Raw genomic sequence first — 23,904 nt, 5'->3', positions numbered from 1 at the left:
AAGCATCTGATACCATTAACCATTTGTTTGACATTCCCAGATACAGATGGCTGGGGGTCAAAGCAGCCCAAGTGTCTTTGAAGGTTCAGTTCTGGACCAAACTGTGAAGTCAGTAAGACTGCCTTCAAACCACCTCATTACAAAGCTTCCTTTGTCGTGGTCAGACCCAATGCTCTGAATTCTAGGTGTGGCCACCTGTCTCCTCTTCCCAGACCAGCACACCAGCCCCTCCCTTCTCCTCAGCTCTTTGTCAAGCTTACATTTTTACAGTCCTTTTACATACATTCATTTGCTCTTTAGAATACCTCTGACTGTTCATGTCATATGAATAAGGCTACTGGAGCCCAAGGAAGTATGCTTTGTGACTCCCCTATCCCTGATTCCCCAGGGCCAAAACAGGATTCTACATTTTTTTTTCTTTTAATATAGGCTGTTGCTGCTGCTGCTGCTGCTAAGTCGCTTCAGTCGTGTCCGACTCTGTGCAACCCCATAGACGGCAGCCCACCAGGCTCCCCCATCTCTGGGATTCTCCAGGCAAGAACACTGGAGTGGGTTGCCATTTCCTTCTCCAATGCATGAAAGTGAAAAGTGAAAGTGAAGTCGCTCAGTCGTGTCATACAGTGAAAGAATTTCTATTTTAATTGAACTCTATTTAAAGGCCAGTTAGATCTCAAGGCCCCAAATGGTTAAATTTCAAGCCCTGGAAGCCCAGGAGGGCAGGAGGGGTGGGGCAGGAGTAAGGTTTACAGCACTTCAGGAAGGTCAGGGTGCCCTTCATGTAGTTGAACACAGACATTATTTAGAGAGAATCCCCTGGGGAAAGCTCCTGGTGAGTGAGCCCTGATCAAACCCACGGGGACATGCTCTGCTCTGGTAGGGGCACACCTATACACAAACCTCTTTTGTCTTCATCCTTTAGAATACGTAGTAAATGCTGCTCTCTTCCTGAGAAGGCAGGGGCATAGGCTAGCAGCAGCCAGCAGTCACACTAAAAAAGTTTGGGTCTGAGGGCAAAAGATTTGGGTTCAAGTCCATCCATGACAATAAGGAGCTCACTTCACCTTTATGACTCTTGATTTTTGAAACTAATAAGTGGGAATGAAATCTCCACTGCTTTCCCCATTCATGGGAAAGTGCTTTAAAAAGATACAAAGAGACATAAATATGGAAAAAAGCGGTGGTGATGACAATGAAGGTTGTACCAGCAGATCATTTCTAGGAACATGGGATGTTCTCTGATGGCCCTCAATTCTTAGTCAAGCCTGTTATTACATCTCAGAAATTAGAGGAAAGAACATATAAAATTAGAGGAAAGAACTCCAGCTCATGTTAGTGGTGACTGGCTGACTGTTAGTCACAATCATGTCTGACTTTTTGTGACCCCATCACTGTAACCCATCAGGTTCCTCTGTCCATGGAATTCTCCAGACAAGAATATTGGAATGGGTAACCAACCCTTCTCCAGGAGATCTTCCTGACCCAGGGATCAAACCCAGGTCTCCTGCCTTGCAGGCAGATTCTTCACCATCTGAGCCACCAGGGAAGCCCATGATAGTGGTAGAGATGGCAAAATTGAAGAAAGTGAAGTCCTGACCTGATATACAAAGCTATTTAGGGAACTTGAAAAGTAAACGCAGGAGGGTTGTGTGTTTGCTGCCCTGGGCAATGAGCTGTCACTCTTACTTTCATAAGCACTGAGGCCAGTAAAATTTACAGGTCTACAGCAGCACTTTAAAGCGCTATCACCATACAAAAACTTATTAATCACATTATCACAGTACCTTTTTCAGGACTGGTGTGATTATATGTGTACTTTATGCCTTAATTAAAGTTTTATGGGACTACTGGTGCTGTGCAAGCCAGACAAAACTGAGAACAAAGAGCCCTGCTCTTGCTTGGGTGAAGAGGGATGAAAACAACATCCTTAATATTAGGGATCAGGTGGTAGGAGATTGTGTGTAACTCACAAGGGCTCAAGGGGTCTTATCTTCATAACAACCCAGGAGGTAGGCATGATGCTTATTCTCATTTTATATATGCTGCTGCTGCTGCTGCTGCTGCTAAGTTGCTTCAGTCGTGTCCGACTCTGTGCGACCCCATAGACGGCAGCCCACCAGGCTCCCCCGTCCCTGGGATTCTCCAGGCAAGAACACTGGAGTGGGTTGCCATTTCCTTCGCCAATGCATGAAAGTGAAAAGTGAAAGTGAAGTTGCTCAGTCGTGTCCTACTCCCAGCGACCCCATGGACTGCAGCCCACCAGGCTCCTCCATCCATGGGATTTTCCAGGCAAGAGTACTGGAGTGGGGTGCTATTGCCTTCTCTGATTTTATATATGAGAAAGGTGAAATTTGCAGAAATTAAGCCTTCCATCATGTCAACTAAGGCAGGCGGCCCCAAACGAGCATTGGAAACCTACAGTTTTTGTTGACCCAGCAGCAGCTTCCTGCCTTAGTTGACACCAAGAGCACAGGGCATTTCCATGTGATTGATGCTTTGAAAGTTAATTTCTCCACCTACTCTCCTAGATCTCCTTGGATTCTTCCTTCAACAGAAACCACGATCTTGATGCACAGCCCAGTGAGGCTCACAGCAAGTACACAGCCAGCACCTGTTGATGGATAATACCTGGCCATGTGACAGTACCAACAACAGCCATACCACTGTCATTAGCCACATTTCAGGCCCTATTTTCCTCTAGGAAAATAACATCAATTTCTTTTTATTTAAAATAGAAACAGTGTTAGAAGGGTTATGAAAGTTGTCCACAGTCACCCAGCTTTCAAGTGGCAAACTCAAACTCAGTTGACTTGGCTCCAAAGTCCATCATCATTGCCCTTACATTGTTGTAGTGACAGCCCATCACTGTTGTACATCCAGCATTCTACACCAGAGCCATTGTTTTCAACCTCCATAAGAGAACGGCTTTGCCATTCAAGAACCTTGGGACTCATCCCTTGTGATGAGAAATGGGCATACAACAAATCAAAAACAATTTGCTCCCTCACATGTTACCAAAGAAACAATGAGAAGACTGATGTATTTTGGGATTTATAATTCAAAGGTGTTCCTACACTGAAGGCAAGCAAAAAGTGATATTTTTTTCCTCAAAAATATTCAAATTGCAGATATTCAGGATTGAGGATGATTGAGCAGGAAGGATTGGTCCAGATTATCTGACCTATTTTCCTCTTTCATTTTTCAGGTAAGAGCAGTGAGAAAGGCAAAATGGCTTGTCCAAGAGTTCGTGATGGCAGAAAGCAGGCAACGATGCTGGGAGTCAGGCTGCTGGGGTTCAAATTCTGGTTCTATCACTTTCTGCTGAGTCAGCTGGGCAACACATTTCATCTGTCATTGCCTGAGTGTTCTCATCTGTAAACTGGGGGCAACAATAGAACAAACTTCATCAGGGGGCAATGGGGATCAAAAGGGAACATGACTACAGGAAGTAAGCTCAACGCAACTATAGGCCAACAAAATTATGCTGCTCTTCATCCCATAGCAAGTGGGCTTCAGCCCAGGCTGTCCCGGTGATAAACTAAACTTGCATCAGCTCACAGAGGTGGCCTGATTCTCATGAACAGGGTCCTCAATCTGGAGATTTAAACAAACAAACACACACACAGATAAAAATAGGGAAGGGAAGGTTTATTACTGTTTTTTAAGGAAAACAGAAACACTTTTTAAAGAAAAAGAAATGTTGAATTTGTAGGCAATGACTTTATAAATGGAATTTAAAGAGTAATTTTAAATGAGACAAAAATAGACTTTTTAAAAAACCAAGTTGTTTTTAAGCACACTATTTTTAACACAATGAGATTCTCTTTTATTAAAAAAAAGGATCAACTTACTGTTCTTTTAAGTCAGGAATATGAAGGTATTTTCAGGGCTGGGAGTAAATGAGTGCTTATTAATTTGCTGACATTTAATTCACTTTTAAATAGGAAGCTTAGAAAGCTTCTGTAATCCACACACTTTTGTTTCTAAAATGAAAAATAAGAATGCTATACACTTATGTAGCATTTTTGCCTTGGAGCCTCAAAGAACAATGGCTTTTGTAGGGTAGCAAGTAAACAATGAAAAGTGAATACAAAGAAAGGGATCTAATGCTGCCCTGTGACCTTGAGAAGGTCATCTCAGCTCCAGGGCTCCAAGTTTCTTACCTGTAAATGAGACCACCTGGTAAGGTTCCTGCCAAATCTAAGATCATAAGACTACACACACGTATACACACACACACCATAATGTATTTTGAAGTCCCTAATGTCCATTAGTAATTATAGAACTTGGAGATTACACCTGCATTGAACTTTATGTCCTAAATTATTATTTCCTGGAATGACAGGGTGGCTACACATTTCAGTAAGGTATTAGGGCATCAGAGTGGCATTTGATAGGCTTAGAAATGTTTGATAAGCTAGTATTCAATCTTTCTTTCATAAGAAAAGTGTTAGTTGTTTTCAGCCCCTTTCAATCTATTAATATCACTGAATGCAGACCATTACATAAGAATATTACACGACTAAAGATAGAATGACAAGATGACACAGGAAAATGCATATAATTTCTGCTCTTTCATGGGAATTTTCTCAGACAAATGTAATGTTTGAGATGCTGAAAAGCTCTGTTCCTGGTTTCGATGACCCTTGTTATACTCAGACTGTGAACTCACTTGCGAGTGACTAAAGGGACATATTTTGGTGGCACTAGGCAAATTCTGAGTATTTTTACCATGAAATAATGAGCCATTTCAACTAAACCAGTCTTTGGAAATGGCGCACTTTTGAAAGAGAGATAAGCACTGGCCTAACACAAAGGGCATTTTGTTTTAAAATTCTGAGCTACAGGAAGAAGGGGATAAATCATAAACACAAGAGTGCCGTGAAAACTGTCAGAATGGCTGCAAAATCTTACTAGGTAGCCACAGCATGGAAACTAGAACTATTTGGCTCTAGGGTCAGTCTGGGAAATATACTGATGAATTCACAGATGCAAATGTCTATTTATACCTCTGCACAAAATCTTACCCTTGTGGCCTTTGAATTTTCTATTTTTAGACTGGGTATTCCTTAACAGCTTGGCTTTGGAGTTTTGGTGCTGTGTGGGAAGAGGCTCAAAGTTGAAAACCTTTTGTAGGTGGGAGAGGTGAAAAGGGGCGAGGAGAGTGAGGGCAAGGAATGTGAAAAGTTCCCCACTGCTGAGCTCCACCAGTGCAGAAGCTTTCACCCCAGCTATTTCAGGATAGGGGATCAGATGCTTGAAAGCTGCTCAGCATTTCCCAGCTCCTGAAATCTGGTTTAACAGAACTCTGGATATTCTTTTCTATCCTCTCTCATGCCTAAAAATAGTATGAAATTGACACTAAAAAGACATATCGTCTAATCCAGTGCTCCATTGTTCACTTTCCTTCTGGGCTTTTTTTTAAGGACATGGAGAGAGAGAGAGAAAAAAAAAAAAAAAAAAAAAACCAACTACTGTTAGGGCTAAAAATCAGACTCTAGCATTTAAAGATAAACAATTCACCAAGAATGACCTGAGGCCATAGCTGAAGCTCACAGTTGTGTATTAATAAAAGAGCAGAGATTCTAGAGTGAGGTTGATCTGGGTGCAAATCTTGGTGTCACTACTGAATATCAATGTGACCTTTACCAACTTACTCTTCCTCCGGGGCTCAGTTTCTTCATTATAAAAAAGATAATGCATCTTACCTCATCAGATTGCTGCTAAGATTAAATCTAAAGTGATACATGATTCACATATTAACTGAGATAACATAAGCATTAGTAAGTGCTAGTTGTTACCAGTTTTAATAGCAAAGTAATTATTATTGTACTTAGCTAAAATGGCAAATTTGGAGGAATTATACTTGCAGATAGACATTATGAAACTATAATAATTAGAACAGCTTGATATTGGTCCATGAATGGAAAAACAGAACAACAAAATAGGACAGGGAGTTCTTATCTTCAAGATATAGTCTTATATGTACAATCACTAGATTTATGAAAAAGGTGACACTATAGTGTAAAGACTTTTCAAAAACTTGTGCTGAGCCAATTACATATGCATCTGAAAAATGAATTATAACTCCTTACCTCATACCATCTACAAAAATCAACTCAAAGTAGATTATAGGTCTCAGTGTGAAAGGAAAAACAATGAGGCTCCTATATAATACAGGAGAATAATATTGATAACTTAGAAGTAAGCAAAGATTTCTTAAACAGGACCAAAAAAATCATTAACCCTAAAGAAAAAGATTTGATCTGCTTATATTAAAATCAAGAACTCTTATTTATCAAAGGGTACAAGAAGGATGGCAACTTCAGGGTAGGAGAAAAACTTGCAGCATTGTCTGGCAAAAAACTGATATCCATGGTATATAAATACCTCTAATAAATCAATAAGGGAAAGAAAGAAATTCAACAGAAAAATAAGCAAAACGTAAGCAGATACTTCACAAGATATCTAAGTGTCCAATGAACACATGAAAAGATATTTGGCTTTTTTAATCACCAGAAAAATGCAAATTTAAACTACAATGAGATACTTTCAAATATCACCAGAATGGCTACAATGAAAAAATTTTAAAAAAATAATTAAGTGTGGATAAGAATGTAGAAAAAAAATAGAATTCTCATAAACAGTTGTTACGAGTGTAAATCCACTTTGAAAAGCAGTTTAACAGTATTTAGCCTGCCTAAGAAACTCCAGTACTTTGGCCACCTCATGCAAAGAGTTGACTCATTGGAAAAGACCCTGATGCTGGGAGGGATTGGGGGCAGGAGGAGAAGGGGACGACAGAGGATGAGATGGCTGGATGGCATCACGGACTCGATGGACGTGAGTTTGAGTGAACTCTGGGAGTTGGTGATGGACAGGGAGGCCTGGCGTGCTGCGATTCATTGGGTCACAAAGAGTCGGATACGACTGAGCGACTAAACTGAACTGAAAATATTCATACTCAATGATCCAGCAATTCTACCCAAACATATAGATCCAAAAGAAATGCATAAACTGGTGCTGCACAAGAAAGGTATCTGAATGTTCATAGTGGCTCTATTTGTTATAATCAAAATCTTGAAAGTCAAAATATCCACTCAATATGTTAAATTTTAGTTTATTCCTATAGCAATATTTGTTGTTCAGTCGCTCAGACGTGTCCAACTCTTTGCAACCCCATTGACTGCAGCACTCCAGCCCTTAAATTAGTTTCTCTTAAATTAGTTTCCTCCCTCCATCCCTCTCTCATTTCCTTCATTCATCTATAGATCCTTCCTTCCTTCTTTCTTTCCCTCCTTTCATCCATGCATGTGCATGTCCACCTATCTGTCCATCCATCTGTCCACTGACCCATTGATTCGTTCATCCATCCATCCATTCATCCACTCATTCATCCATCCATCCATCCAACTAGTAAGGTGGTTAAGAACAGGGTCCTGGAGCCAGTCTGCCTGAGTTTGGACCCTGGCTCTACCACTCATTATCTATATGACCTTGAGCTCAAGAAGAAGGAGAAATGAGTAAAAGCTGAAGAAACCAGCAGGCATCAGATCATCTAATTCTTTGTAGAACACATTAGGGAGCATGGGCTTTATTCCACCTGCAATAAGAAGCCATTAGCAGGTTTTGAACTGGAGTGGAATAAAGTAACAACTTCCTATCACCTTTCTTCTTTACCTTTTATCTCTTTTTAATGGCATTAAAATTCAGGTAATTTGAGGATCCCTGTTATTCTGGACTCTACTTGATACTTCAGTGTATTAAGGGCGAGTGATGAACTACAGAAAAACATTAGTGCTAAGTAGTTGGGAGTCACCAGAACTGAGGCTAGAATTCTTTCTCTATACTTTCTCAACTGAGTCCTTTATGTCACCAAGTCTGTGTTATTATGGTGATAATAACAGTAATTTACATCTGTAGAACTGAGAAAAGATATAGTGAGAGGAGTCCCATAAAACACCTAGCATAGTTCTTGGCATATAATAAGCACTCAATAAATGGTAGCTATAAAATGCTGTGCAGAATACAAATATGATGTGCAATTTTCCCCAAAATCTTAAATTTAGATTCACACAGGTTTAGTCTGTGTGAAATCTTGTTCACTTGAACCTCCCTTCATGAAAGTAACAGATCCCCTGGAAAATCATAGAGCTGCATCTACCAAATGACAAAATGTGCAGAATTTCCAGGAAATTATGATTTCTAATAAGAATGAGCTAAGTGACTCCTAGATGTTGGCTTATAATTGAAAAATGGGCTTTCTGACATGCTCTGTGTTTGTGCTTCTTGGTCCTCTGGCTGAAACTAAGACCGGCAGTAAAACAGATTCTGGATCCTGACACCTTCTCTCTTGACAAAATAATTGCTTCTGGATTCATTTATAGGTCTCTGAATGGTCTAAAGGAAAGAACATAATAGGAAAAACTGACTTCTTTGGGAAGAGTATCAAGTTTGTAGTATGCTTTAATAATACCAAACCAAAATAAAAAATCTAATTTGCCGACCTGGGTGAGGTATGGCTGCAGCATTGGTAGGCACAGCGAATGATTAGGAAAGAGGAAAGTTCTAGTTGGGTGGTAAATAGTCCAAAGCAGGGCAAAGGAGAGCACATCCAAGAAGTGATTTCTGCATGCCCTTAATTGAAATTTCCTTTATAAGGAAAATTATTCTCAGAAGCGACATATTAAGAGACTGTCATACAGCAAATTTAGCATGGATATAAATAATTGCCTGTTCAACCATGTGAGATGGGCACTCGAGGGTTATGTTGGGATAGAGGCTGATTAATGAACGGCTGGGATGTGCCTCACCGAAGCCCCAGCAAGAAAGAGCTGTGTGCGATCACATGACCATGGATGACATCTTTACTGGAGGCTCAGAGCCTTAACCAGGGCTGGGGAGCTGGCAAAGAGGCTGAAAATAAGTAACCCTAAGTCCAAAAAATAGCAAATAAAGGAAAGAGGACATGTCAAGTCTTGCTTATCACATACATTCTTTCATGTCTTTGGTACTCAGTAATTGCTGCTACTGCTGCTGCTGCTAAGTCACTTCAGTCGTGTCTGACTCTGTGTGACCCCATAGACGGCAGCCCACCAGGCTCCGCCGTCCCTGGGATTCTACAGGCAAGAACACTGAGGTGGGTTGCCATTTCCTTCTCCAATGCATGAAAGTGAAAAGTGAAAGTGAAGTCGCTCAGTTGCAACCCCATAGACTGCAGTCTACCAGGCTCCTCTGTCCATAGGATTTTCCAGGCAAGAGTACTGGAGTGGGGTGCCATTGCCTTCTCCACTCAGTAATTGAGTCCCCTTAAAAACTTAGTGATTACCTGTAGGTGTCAGGATAAAATGCAAATGATTTAGCAAAGCATTCAACACTTTCCAGTCTGCCCCTACTCCGTTCTCCTAACTTTTCCTAACTGACCTAGGAATGAACATTAAATTCAACAATAAAGTCATCAAATAAACTTCTCCATTTATATCTGCGGGGCTGCCCCATGGCTCAATGGGTAAAGAATCTGCCTGCAATGTAGGAAACGCGGGTTCAATCCCTGGGTAGGTAAGATCCTCTGGAGGAGGGCTGGCAACACCCACTTCAGTATTCTTGCCTGGAGAATCCCACGGACTGAGGAGCCTGGCGGGCTACAGTTCACAGCATTGCCAAGAGTTGGACGTGGCTAAGCAACTACACAGGCACACACACTTGTATCTGCACATGTTAAGCTCCTGGGTTTCCCTCTTCATGGAGCCCAGTGAGTCAACCTTCAAAGTCCTTCCCTTTGCTAAAGTCATTTCCCTCCAGCCCTGCCCAACTTCTGCTTCCTTTGCATTTCCAGACCTTTTATTTCTTCCATCTGTTTGGAATCCCCACACTTGATTATGAGCCTCCAAGACACAGGAATCCTGATTCAGTAATTTCTGCATTCTTCACAGTGCTCACATGGCCAGCCTTCCACAAACACATGCCCACAATCCCTTCTCTGGTTTCCTCCTTCTTCTCCCTCCCTAGACCTGCTTTTCTTCTGTGTGGTTTCCATTTCACCCCACTTCGTGCACTGTTAATAAAATGGGATAAGAGAAGTTCCCAATGTTTGTATAACACACATTTCGGCACTCTTGCTGTGATAGGGCCACTTTGGAAGGCCCCACACATGCTTCACCCGCTACTTTAAAATAAATTGTCCAACCTACAAAATGACACAGTCCTCTGTATTCTCTCTGCCAATATCCTGAAATCCAAGTATAGGTGCTCTCTTAATAGAAAACGAGCTATGGAGTCTAGAGTTAGCATGTACACACTGCTATATTTAAGCTGGAGAACCAACAAGGTCCTACTGTATAGCACTGCTGCTGCTGCTGAGTCGCTTCAGTTGTGTCCGACTCAGTGCGACCGCATAGACAGCAGCCCACCAGGCTCCCCCAGCCCTGGGATTCTCCAGGCAAGAACACTGGAGTGGGTTGCCATTTCCTTCTCCAATGCACGAAAGTGAAAAGTGAAAGTGAAGTCGCTCAGTCATGTCCAACTCTTAGCGACCCCATGGACTGCAGCCCACCAGGCTCCCCCAGCCCTGGGATTCTCCAGGCAAGAACACTGGAGTGGGTTGCCATTTCCTTCTCCAATGCACGAAAGTGAAAAGTGAAAGTGAAGTCGCTCAGTCATGTCCAACTCTTAGCGACCCCATGGACTGCAGCCCACCAGGCTCCTCCGCCCATGGGATTTTCCAGGCAAGAGTACTGGAGTGGTTGCCATTGCCTTCTCCGCTGTATAGCACAGGGGAACTCTCCTCAGTTATGTGGCAGCCTGGATGGGAGAGGAGTTTGGGAGGGAATGGATACATACATATGTATGGCTGAGTCCCTTTGCTCTGCACCTGAAACTATCAAAACATTGTTAAAAAGCTATACTCCAATATAAAATTAAAAAGTTAAAAAAAAAGAAAAATGAGGAATTTTAAAGAGAAGCAGATTAATCACATAAATGTAACAACAACAACAAAAACGCCTCAAATCTGGTATGTACCCAAATTATGGTATATAACCCTCCTCTGTAGATCAACTGCCAACAACTAGTCCTGCCCTAGGGTAGGGGCCTCTTTTCCTCTCCCCGCCCACCTCATTTACCACATGTGGCTTTGAGCAGGAGCACCGGAACTCAGTGCTGATCTCAGGCCCTCGTCAGACTTCATTACAAGGAACATATGGCCTCAAAAATTGCAGGACAGTGTTAACAACGTGTCCCCCTACCCAAGGGGAATTAAAGGGAATATGGGGGATATGAACAGAATAATCCAGGGACAATCATGCTTTTGCCAATGTGGGCTTTGAGAGGATGAAGATTTCTATCAGTGATCAAAACAGACTTAAACCCCTAATTTTTTGCCTATATATAGTTCCATCAATCCTCTTAAAGAAGAGTGCATATAAGGAGTACGGCTCTCTCCTACCCAGGGTCACGTGGGCAGGTTTGTGCAGAGGGGCCAAGCAGTGCACCCACAGAGCACCAGCCCAAGAAATGTATCCTCAAGCATCGTGTTAATAATGTAGGAAAAAGGCTTCACACAGGCACTTGACTGAGATTTACCCCAGAAAAGAGGAAACGAAAGGATAAAGCATTACATATCAAACCAGTAACAGCTGGCTGGAAAACTTGAAAAGGACATAGTCTGATTTACCAGTCACTTGGGAAATCTGCCAGAGCAAGTTAGAAGGTGAGTAGCCTAGAAAGCTGTTGTTTACTTGATATCATTGCAGTGACCATGCAGAACGGTTCCAAGCTCCTGACAAGTATTTTCTCATTTAGTCTTCATAACAATTGCATAAAGGAGGTACAGCCATTATCACCCCAACTGTACAGATGAGAAAATGAGGCACAGAAGAGTGATGTTGCTTGGTTCACAGAGCTAAGAGGCAGAGCCAGGATTAAACAATAATTTGGGTCCAGAGTCCTTCTTATCAAACTACTCAACACACATTAATTTCCCTCTATGGAAGATTTTTACAGCAGAAAGTTAATTCTCTCTAGAATGCCTATTTACTGTGATATAAAAATAAATTTAATTCCATTTCTTTCTTCTCCAAGCCATTATTTTAATGAACACTTAATCTTAAAAACTAAGGTAATTTTTGGATATGCAATTCCTACAGTTGGTAAGAATGGTGCATTTTCCAATTTATCTATGGCAGACATGTATTCCCATGAAAATGTTACTGTTTTAACGCCAGGGGAAAATTCAACAATTCACAGACTTTTAATTTCAGGAAACTTTTATTTGTTCATTGGTTTCTTAATAAAGAAGATAGAAAATTTGTCTCTTTTAATGCAAGGAAGATTAGGAAAATCAAGCTAATGAGACCAATTTATTTTTAATCAAACAATTCTATAGCACTTAATATACACCAGCCTCTGTTCTCTGTGCTTTACAACTATTAAATCATTTAATTCTCATATGAGAATTCCATATGAGACAAGTTCGATTCTCAACTCTGTCTCACAAGTGAGGAAAATTGGGGCACAGAGAGGGTAAGTAACTTATTTGAGGTCACATAGCCAGAGAGAAACAGGGCAGAATGTAAGTCTGGAGGCCTTCAGCCTGCAGAGGCTATTCTCTGAATATGTGTGTAGTCAGTGTACTTGGAGGTCCCCTTGCCCCAGTAGCTTTCTAGTTGCTGCTGCTGCTGTCCTAACCATTATGGAATGAGAGCTTCATCAGTATTCACATAATAAGGCCATTGAGCTCCTTTGACCCTGAGTGATCACACACATATCCATAACTACCCCAGATGTCTCAGGTTTAGGGTAAGTAGCCAAATTATATTACTTCTATTTGTTAAAAATAGCCCCATGCACTCTGATTTCTTTAAAAAAATTATGTTAGAACTGAATTTCTATTTCACAGAAATAGCTTCAAACAAATAAACAAAAAACCAGGCATCAGTGTTTTGGTGGTATTTGGGGAAATAAATTTGAGTAAAAATGTGGCACACTCACTCTGGGTGTGCTCCCAGAGTGCATCTCATTATCTTGAATACATGGACATCCAAGGAGTGAATACAGTTTTTCAGTTGATAAAATTATTTTCGCTATTAAAGAGCACTAATAAAATGAGGTTTAAGTTCTTGTTACTGCTTTAATGAGACTAGTTTTTCATCTTACAGACTGTGGGGTTAATTAGTATTCCAAGGAATGAAACGTTGGTTTCTTGTTGCCGGGCCTATGAGACAGGTTCACATACATAGCTTCTGCTTCAAGAATGTGTGTCTGTAGTCAGTCTTAAATGGATGGCAAAGATACATTTTAACCCTTTATTATTCACATTCTTTTTATATTGAATGTCTGTAACGTTTTCCTCCATGGTCTTGCTGACATATAATAAAAATTAACTTCTAAAGTTTCTCTAATATCCTTATATATTCAGGTGGTTATTATCCAATGACAGACTGCCTGCCGTTGAACTTGTTCTAAGCCAAATTCAACAAAGGTTATTTTGGCCTTCAGCTTCTTAGCCATCATCTTTTTCTTTCTTTTTAAACTCTCACCAAAAAGATGTCGTTTTAGATAAGAACATATCTTAATGAAAAACCGAACTAAGGATGAGACTAAAATAAGATGCTTTTAACTTCAGAAGGATGATTTTCTGATGAAAATTCTCAGCCCTTCCTTCCATATGAAATAAAATTTAATGCTCTCAGACACTTTCATTTCCTCTCTTTGTAGACAGTTATTTTATTTTACTTTTTGGTCATACGATCTTATTCTTCATGTTTTGAAATCATTTTCTCCCTTGCCTGGGACAAAAGCATTTGAGAACTTTGATTTTATAAAAATTCCCAATTCTCTAAAAACAGAGGGTGTTTCTGACATTACTTCCATTCTCTTACACACATAAGTGATCAGGCCATCTCCTGTGGTCACTAGAATGTACACAGGATACCCAATACAGGTACCTATGTTTCCTAGCAAGAAGGACATTATATCTAGCATGTGGAGTCCTTATAAATGCTTTTGAGGTTATTTGGCAGCTGTTAAGACTCAAGAGGGTAAAACCTAATAACAATAGCCCATTAGCACTGGATAATTGTTCTTCTTCCCAATCTCACTGTTCTTTCTTGTCTTCTTCATAGACTTGTTTTTTGTTGTTTGGGATGGGGGTGGTGCTTTTCTCTGCCCAAGGTTCTGTTCTCATCTTTCTTCTTTCTCTTCACTCTTGCCCTAGGAGAACTGAATTAGTCCCACGGCTCCCATGGTCACCGTTGTCAAATCTCGTTTTTGAGCTCAGAACTTTCCCCTGAGCTTCAGACAACCAGTTGCTTACTGGACATGCCTGCCTGGATACCCCTTAGTCACCTCACACTCCAAATGGCCCAAACTGAACTCATTCCTTCCATCTAGGCTGGTGCCCAGTCTCAGCAGTCTGCTATGCTTAGTCATCCAGGGTCGGATGGACTCCTCTCTCAGTCACCTTAGTATTCTGAATATATTTCCTCCTTTCCCCTCCTGCTGCCACGGGGCAGGGTTCAAGTGTTCATTGTCTGCTGTGCCAGATGGCAACAAAAGGCCTCAAGACGGCTTCCCACCCTCAAGACAGGTTCATGCTCCTCACTGCCCCACATGAGGAGTTCATGAAAATCTAACTACTGCCATGGCAAGACACAGAGAGAGCAATAGCAAGTATTTAAACTTATTATTATTAGTGCTTTATCATAGTGAAAATAAGTCACTCTGCTTAAAATCCCAGCTCCTCTCAAAGTCTTTACTGTGTGTACCCTGCCTAGCCCTTAATAGGCCCATTGCACATTTTTTAAAAATAAAACTTTCAGAATGTATTTATTGGGGAGAGGGAGAAAACAATTTCAAATTTTGAGAAGAAAATAGAATGACCAAACATATGAAGTCAAATAAGCTGTTTACAAGACTTCTAGACTTAAAGATAAATTTCTCCTCTGCCTGAAACACCCTGCCTTGTCTCATTCCCTGGTTGTTGTTTAGTTGCTCAGTGGCGTACGACTCTTTTATAACCCCATGGACTTAGCTCACCAGGCTACTCTGTCCATGTGATTTTCCAAGCAAGAACACTGGAATGGGTTGCCATTTCCTCCTCCGGGGGATCTTCCTGACCCAGGGAACAAACCAGTGTCTCCTGCAACACCTGTGGATTCCTGATCACTGAGCCACCTACTCAGTGACAACTCCAAAGGTCTTTTAACATCCGTGCCGTTACCACCTCTATGGGATGCCTTTGTTCTCACTACCTATAGTCTGATACCTCTAATTGTCTCCATCTCACCCTCCATCGTTCACACCATTCTCCATCTGTTTTTGTGTCTTTCCATAAAAATTCTAAGACTCTGGAGGTCCAGGACTAGGCCTTTTCTGTCTTTAGAGTCTCCAAAAACGCTTATGGAATGCATGGTTAGATGTGACACACTACTTGTCCAGGGGACATTATTGAAGCTGCAACTTTCAAACAGTCTCCATCTCCTTGTTACACTGAAGCACAGCACTGAAATCTCATATTCTTGCCAGCACTAGTTAATCATTAAACATTTCTCCCCACTAACAAAACAAAACATGACCACAGGAGAAGGCTCTGCAGAGACCGTGCCCACACATTTCAATGCCTGGGCTAAAATAACCATGTAAGTGTGTAGGACTCTTCATCATATCGTACCAGGAAACGCGCCCTCCCGTATTTAAAAATACACTTGTTTGGCTTGATTCAGGCTGTTCCTCATTCCACGCCTGCATGAGTCATTGGAGAAACATCCTATTAGAGGGCACCCCACAGACTGGCTTCCTTTGTATGTTTTCGATGAGTCAGGACGTATGAGTCACAGTTCACTCTTATGACAAAAGGAACCTGTTCTCCCTTCCTTTTCATTACTAATATTTAGTGGGCTTCATTGGCACCTTTTAGAAACATCTAAGGGAGCCAGGGGCAGCTGGAGAAACGGCATTATTTATTTTTCGCAAGCTACTCTACTTAAAGCACCTTTCACCAGAACAGCAGGATACAGTGGAGCTCTAGCACATCCAGAGCTGACGCGGCTCCCGGGAGGCCTGCATGTGGCTCTTGCTGCTTCGCCATGCCATTGAAGGGGGCAGGAAGGCTCACAGGAGGCAAAGACACGGCACAAGGCCCCTTGCAGGACAGGTACCTAGAAACGGTCTCCCAGAGCTCCTGTTGATAAAAGGCCAGTTGGCTTCTCTTTCTTGGCCATGATAGACAAATGCTTGGCTAAGGAGAGTGACATTTCTCAGCATAATCAATGGCCAACTAGTGAGCACAAAGCGGAGTGGAAAGACAGTCAAAGAACTGCAATCATCTAGATGTCATCCAGGACACTCAGAACCTGCCAATGGAAGAATTTTTAAGCTCCATGAGAATTAGAAACAACAGAGGTTAATTCCTTTCATTCCATTCCAGCAAATCTTTCAAGTGGCTATCCACAGAGCTAAATCGGGCATGGAATCAGTGGCAGAAGAAAGTACAGTGAGTTATATACGCCACAAAAGAAGAATATGCAAAGGGTCATGAGAGTCCTGGGGAAGGCTAAGTTTATTTTCTTAGAGGAATTGGCATTTGAATTGGACCCAAGGATGATAGTTCTGAATGTGTTTTTCCTTCAGAACCCAGTCAGGCTCATTTCAAATTTATTTACATTCAGACTCCAAATTCCATAATCAGCATCTCTGGGAAGCCATTTAAAAGCACGCATAGAAGCCTGCCTGCAAGGGAGATGCTTCAACCCAGTTCTATCAGGAATAGTTTTACAGTGGCCAATAAATGAAATAGAGAAGAGACTCACTAAGTCCACATCGTTCTGCTTTCCAGGGGATCCTGGTGCAGTGAATTCTGCTTCTGCTTTAATAGAAGGTGATAAAAATACTTGCCACCCACTTACCTCAGAGGAACACTGCCGGGATGCATAATGCTCAAAGCACTTTGAATTTTTTAGGTGAAAAGTGCTTTTTGAAAACAAAGCTTTGTGATCATGAATGTTTGATAAAAAGGAAGCAAAAACATTGTCTAGAGCATGTGTTTGTTGGGGTCGGGGGAAACCAGACACTAGATTATAACTTACAAGAAAGTCAGCATTCTACAGTCAAGCCCTGAAAGTCCTTTCCCAAGAGGTAAGACCATAACTATTCAGGGTACATTTAATATATCAAGAAATGAGGCAAAATTGGTGTCTTTGATGATAGAGGTTTCTGATAAGAATAAAGAATAAGCAAAAGGAATTGCAATTTGTCCCATGATGAGGTATGGAGGACATAAATTTTGCAGGCCGAGATAATCAGAATTGACTCTTAAAAAGCCAAAAAAAGAACACACAGAGGACACTGGGAGAAAAACTTTGAATGCCCAAGAACGAACGGGGTAAGTGATCCAAAATATTCAGTACTGCAGAATAAAGACAACAGAAGATAAAAGAAAGTTGTAAACAGTGAGTAACTCTCTGAATTAGACTACAGAGCTGTGTAGAAGGAAGAAATTAGACCCTTAGAAGGCTTAAGTGATAGTCCACTCTCTAGTACCAAGCAGATATATGTTCTCTATGTGAATGACTTAATTTCTCACAACTTCACACAGCTGAGAGAATCAAAGGAGAAAATGTTAAAAAGTATCATCAAAAATGTGCCGCTATCTACAGACATCAGGGGTGGTGATAATGGAGCTGAATTGGTGGGAATGACAAAAAACCAGAAGAAAGTCCACAAAGGAGAGCCACACATTTTGGTGGTAGAAATTTTTCTTTTTTAAAAAATACATGCAAAATGCTGGTGTTGAAGGAAGACTTCTGGAAAGGATCTAGTAACCCATTAGGGATATAACCAGGGTTTGGACTTCGATGACAGGGAAATACTCAGGACATATTTTCAACAAATTGAATGGGGACGAGAAGACAAAAGAAACAAAAATCATGTCGAGAGCCTATGTGTCTGCAGAAATTGTAGGAGAACAAAGTGGCCAATGTAAACGGGAAGCTGAGGAAAGAAGGTGGTAAAATGGTGGGGTTATTAGAGAATAAAAGATAAGCTTCTAATAAAATAGTAATGTGTAAAAGTGAAAAAATACTAAAAGTGAAGTCGCTCAGTCGTGTCCGACTCTTTGCGACCCATGGGCTGTAGCCTACCAGGCTCCTCTGTCCATGGGATTTTCCAGGCAATAGTCCTGGAGTGGATTGCCATTTCCTTCTCCAGGGGATCTCCCCAACCCAGGGATCGAACCCAGGTCTCCCGCATTGTAGACAGACGCTTTACCATCTGAGCCACCAGCGAAGTCCAATATTATAGAATAAAACATAAGCTTCTAATAAAATAGTACAATGAGGGGTTAAAAATTTATTTATGGAATTTTCTGCATCTGCTAGTTAGCCTCACCGAAAATAAAATGGAAACTCTTTTATGTAAAAAGAGTAGAATATGCCCTTTAAGGTTTCAAGAAAAGCAGATCTGCAGTGAAGAGGTGTCTCGTGGGATTATGTTGACGTCAACAGTTCCTGTGCATCACGTTTTCTGTTATTTTCAATAACCTCAAAAGCTTTTTAGTTTTACTCCAGAGTAATATTTATGTTTGCATTTCCTTCCCCAATTCATCCAAAAACCTGATTAGGCGTTCTTTCACTGGGTTCTAGCCAGTTCTATCCACTCACGCCTATGACCGAGGAGCCTGTTATCAGGGGAAGACACAGTCATCGCCTGTGATAAGAACTCAGCAAGAGGGGCCAGGAATCAGGCCATCAGATGGCCTGAGCAGAGTGGACACAGGCTTGCAGCCATTGGCAAAAACCTTGTAACACAGACTAGAGAGGCCAGCTTTGTTTTTGAGAAAATTCAGACATGAAGAAGAGGGATAGGGTAGTGAGAAATGAACTGAGGGAAATAACAGTCTGTGACCAAACGTATAGGAATCAGGCATTAGCCTGCAAAACCCGAGTCAGAAGTCAAATTTGGTCTGTTTTCTAAGTACATGAAAATAGATATATGACAATGGGTCAGCTGGAGCAATACATTAAATTTATATCTATAAATATTTCTTTCTATCCCTACTAAGTTCTAGACTTTTCCTGAGTATTTTTCATGTATAATACAGAGATTCTTACTAACAAGATGGGTCATTTTCAAAAGCTTTCTTGTTTTTGCTTTAAGATATCATCTTATTTTGACTGAATGAATGATACTGCAAAATATACTCAGATACATTAATCTATAGCTTTAGGATATGGCTAATCTGGGCAACTGACACTTCCCAAAGTGTTAATATAGAATAAAGAAACTACAGAAATTATGGAAAACACAATCTATATGAAACACAGATTGGACACTGCAATCAAGAGGACAATAAACATTTCCAGAGAGGACAGTCCCAATTTATCAGACACTATGCTTAAGCGGACCCATCTGCTCTGCCCATCATTCCCCATATCTGAAAAATATACATTCTTTAATTCACTTGTGTGGCCTATGCTTTTCAATCAGGGGACCACACAAAGACTACCTCAATGGAAGCCAAAGAAAAAATAAGCATGAAGGAAGCCATGGGCCCCTTGGCAACAATTGCCTCGGCCCCTCCACTTCTACGTGTATCTCTCACCACCCCTTCTTTAAGACAGTTTCATCTCTACTTCTTCCTACTTGGCTCAAATACCATGTGCACTCAGCCCCAGACTCATCCTGCCCCTGGAACCTTTAGGTCACTGACCTGCCTGTGCAGATTCTTATACCCTAGCACTCTACCCAGGTGGTGCCCTGGTTTCTCAGAACAGTTTCTCTTAATTTAATAGAAACTTTGTTCAGATTATTTTGCTGGTGACACAAAAGATGCTCATATTTTGGAATGGATTTTCTTGTCTCCCTTAATTCTTACCATTAAAATTGTAACATTTTCTGAATAATCTAAGCATCACCTACACCTTGGTAGCTACAGATGTTGGTATGACAGGTTTCTTTCTTGCTTAGAGATTTTCCTTCTAATATCACTTTTCTAAGCTCAGGAAACTTTGACATTCTTTTGTATTCTTCAAAGGATTAGAAAAAATTCTGGATGAGGTTTAGTGAAACAAATCATTGCTGCTTTAGGTAAGTACGATTTAGTTTGCAAGGACACTCACCTGGGCACACTAGATCACAAAATGGGGGGCACTTTACATCATATGTTTATGAAGGGGTGAGATGTACAGACGTATGATATGCCATGGTCTGAGGTAAGGTTAGTTTTGTTTCAAAATGTCAATGCTCTTTTGATGATAACAGCCATATTCTCTCCATGCTCCCTGAAGCCTCCTTGGCACTCTGTCCATAGATCATGAAGAAGAGAGACATGGATGGCATCTACACCAGGGCATTTCTTGCCCTGAATCTCCACTGTCGGTCTAGCTAATGTGGGTGGATAGGATGTTCAGCCATCTGTATCTTGGCCCCTTTCCCCCACAGAATTGGAAAAAAGCATCATCATCATATTTTTACTTAATACTGACCAAGACATGAGGGGAAATTGAAATTCTGTGAAGGCAATTTTGACCTTTGAAGTTAAAGAGTCACCATCAGAAGCAAGAAATACAGAACACAAAGAATGACTCGACATCATCAGAACTAGGAAGGAAGGTATGTTTTGGTGGTCACTACGCACTTTCCTTATGGAAATCTTCCCATAGCCTGATTCCAGTTGATTCAATCTATGCCTAATTCCTCCTGACCATTTATAATCAACACTATGACCCACATGATTCACTTGGATAAATGAATTTTTTGGTTTTACATACTCTTGACTTGTATTTATCTCCTCTCTTTACAGGAGCAACATAATGTTGATTTAAGATAAAATGTAGGCTCCAATACAAAATCACTGGAAATGCAATGAATTAAAAAATCTCATTTTACTTGGGAAGGGTGTTGCATTATAGTGTTTTCCAGAAGAACTTCCTGTAATCTTGGAAGCATGTGTGTGTGTGTGTGTGTGTATCTAGTGAAGTGAAAGTGTTAGTCACTCAGTCATGTCCGACTCTTAGTGACTGCGTGGACTGTAGCCCACCAGGCTTCTTCATCCATGGGATTTCCCAGGTAAGAATACTGGAGTTGCCATTTCCTTCTCAGGGGATTGTCCCAACCCAGGAATTGAACCCAGTTTTCTTGCATTGCAGGCAGATTCTTTACTGTCTGAGCTACCAGGGAAGCACCTGGAATGTTGCTAGTATGACTGAGAAACTAAATTTTAAAATTTTATTTATTTCTACCTAATTCAAATTTCAATAGTCAGATGTGGTGAGTGGCTAACCTATTGGACAGTGCCATTTTAGAAAGATGGATATTCGGCTTAGGCACCACCTACTAGGCAAAACCATCCTTGGAGCACAAAACTGAAACCAAGTAGAAATAACCTGAGATCATTTTTCTCTTCAGTAGCCCATTTGCCACAGACTGAAGGGGTGATGTTCAAAGCAGCTGTGATGGTGTACAAAGAGTTCTTGCATAGATCTTCCAACCCACAACCAACAGAAAGGAGACCACATGGAAAGGAGTTAGCATCATTATGATAAAAACATTAACTGACACAGAAACAGCAAAAATATGAACACTAGTGCACTCGACTGTGATCAGTGTGTGCCTGATACGATAGACAGCACTGTAAGAGTGACACACGCCTCCTCCTCCCCAAGATAGGACTTCATCGGCAGTGTGCCCTGGTACAGCAAAGCCAGTCCCACACCTTCCAGCTCCTCCACACCACACTTGAAGGACTCATGCTTCTCACACTATGCTGCCACCACGTGGTGTATCTCTCTGCCAGCGAAGGAGAAATAGGACATTCTATTGCCCACCCCATCAGTCAAAAATGGTGGGTATAAGGAATAAATGCTGTGTTTCTTTCTACTTGTATCATTACCATTCAATATAAGTCTAAAAGCTATTTGCAAATAGGAAGTTGGGGAGATCAGGAAAGAGTGTAGCATATATAATAGGTAATGTCAACATCCTGTATAGGAGAGGGAATAAGGAGAAACAACACTCAGGTTACATGGTTGCACGACCTTGGCTGTCTCTATAATGTCCTTAGGGGAAGGGAACAATGTGAAGATTAATGTTGCCATTTGTCATTTTATAGCCATAAGCCTGAACACATGAAGGCCTTATTCATCATGCACAGAGAGTAGGCCCCTGAAATATACAAGGTATATTTCAAACAGGAAGGTCTTTGCCTACATTGCTGAACTACTGTGGGCTGCTGAGTTATCACCGCAACATTTGAGGTCTGTATGTGGCAAAGGAAAGCAGAGGCAGGGGTGGGGAGGTGGGGTTGGGGAGGTCGGGGGCAGTGCGTTGAACAACGGCCATTGTGTTTATGATGCTAAGGACAGTGTGGACACCTAGAAAAGATGAGTACTTATTTGGTCACCTCACACTGCCCACCACCATGGCAGGTACAGGAAGTCTGCCCTCCCTGATCAGTGCCTCAGAATCTCCATTCGCTTCTCTTTCCAAACCACTAGTAAAACAGAGAAACAGCTGCAGAAAATTGGAAGCAATAGATGGGCCTTCTCTCAGCTAATAGAGCATAAGCATGAAATAAACTGATTGATTTCCTGAATGTATTAACAGAACACCTCAGGTTTCCTCTCCTGTGTCCCTGAATTTTAACAAAGGCTGGAAGGCAGCTCTGCTGACCATGTTTCTGAACCCTGGATGCATGCTATAATAGTCTACTTTAAAAAATACCAGTGCCACTGAAAACAGATGAGTGGTCTACAGGGCGTGGGGGAAGAGGCTGACTGAAAGTGGCCCATCGATTTTTAGGGTGATGCAAATAATCAGTGTGTTGACTGTGGCACTGGTTGCATGACTGTATGTATGTCAAAACTCACCGACCTGTACACAAAGAAAGAAGAACTTTGCCAAATGTAAATTATGTCTCCATAAACTTACCCTCAAAAAGCTACTGATGTTTGGGCCTAACCCAGATAAATGAAATCAAAACATCAAAAGCATGAGTCAGGACATTATTGAGAAGCTTCCTAGTGATGATTCTCACATGCAACCGGGACTGAGACCAGTACAAGTCTAGAATTTGTGGCCATAGGGGAGTCACATGAAAAAGGGGCTGGGCCAAAGACCAGCGGTATGGCTGGCTCTAGAGAAAGAATTCAGGTTCTCAGTTTTGAGTTTGTGAACTACACATTTCTGCCTCTTCATTATAGGAATGGCATCCCCATTATCCAATGAGGGACTAGGAACAGTCACTCTCTTGTATACTCATCAGACTCAAGGGAGGGTGGTGATGCATGGGATGTTTGTAAGGCAAAGTGCTACAATCCACTCATTTTGTCGAACAAAGACAAACAGGTGCTTGTTTGTTTGGTTTTGATTGTTTCTTTTTTTGGGTGATACAGCAGATAGGCTTTTTTGGGGCAAATGTGAAAATCCTCCATGAGGTGTGGTTTGGGAAGAGCTCTGTCCTAGCAACCTTACTACTCTCTAACCTCTCTGAAGACGAGTGTCCTTATCGTTAAACAAGGACAAAGATTTCAATGGCCACTGCTTTCCCTCAGATCACCTGGGACGCTCAGAACAGCCAACCTGCAAGAAAGTGATCTATCAACTGTATCCCATTAAAATAGCTGGTGTGAATTGCACATTTACTGTGCTAAGCATTTTCACATCATTATATACTCATCCTGAAGTATCATAGCTAAGACTATTAACTGTCTTCAGTTAAGAATAAGGATGTTGGGACTTCCCTGGAGGTCCAGTGGTTAAGACTTTGCATTTCCAATGCAGGGGTCAAGGGTTCAGTCCCTGGTTGGGGAACTAAAAGATCCCACATGCTGCATGGTAGGGTCAAAGGGGGAAAAATGAGAATGTTATGGCTTTGCCACCATCTCCAACATGCCAATAGTATATTCCACATTACCT

The 23,904-nt window shown here is 41.3% G+C and overlaps 1 protein-coding gene across 1 annotated transcript in view; it reads right to left on the bottom strand.

Moving 5' to 3' along the window:
- Positions 1-23,904, bottom strand: part of ELMO1 (engulfment and cell motility 1) — a 573,172-nt gene that overhangs the window by 165,056 nt on the left and 384,212 nt on the right. The window lies entirely within an intron of this gene.

Source organism: Budorcas taxicolor, chromosome 4, assembly GCF_023091745.1.
Source record: "Budorcas taxicolor isolate Tak-1 chromosome 4, Takin1.1, whole genome shotgun sequence".
Lineage (NCBI taxonomy): Eukaryota > Metazoa > Chordata > Mammalia > Artiodactyla > Bovidae > Budorcas > Budorcas taxicolor.
This window is presented reverse-complemented; position numbering and strand designations above follow the sequence as displayed.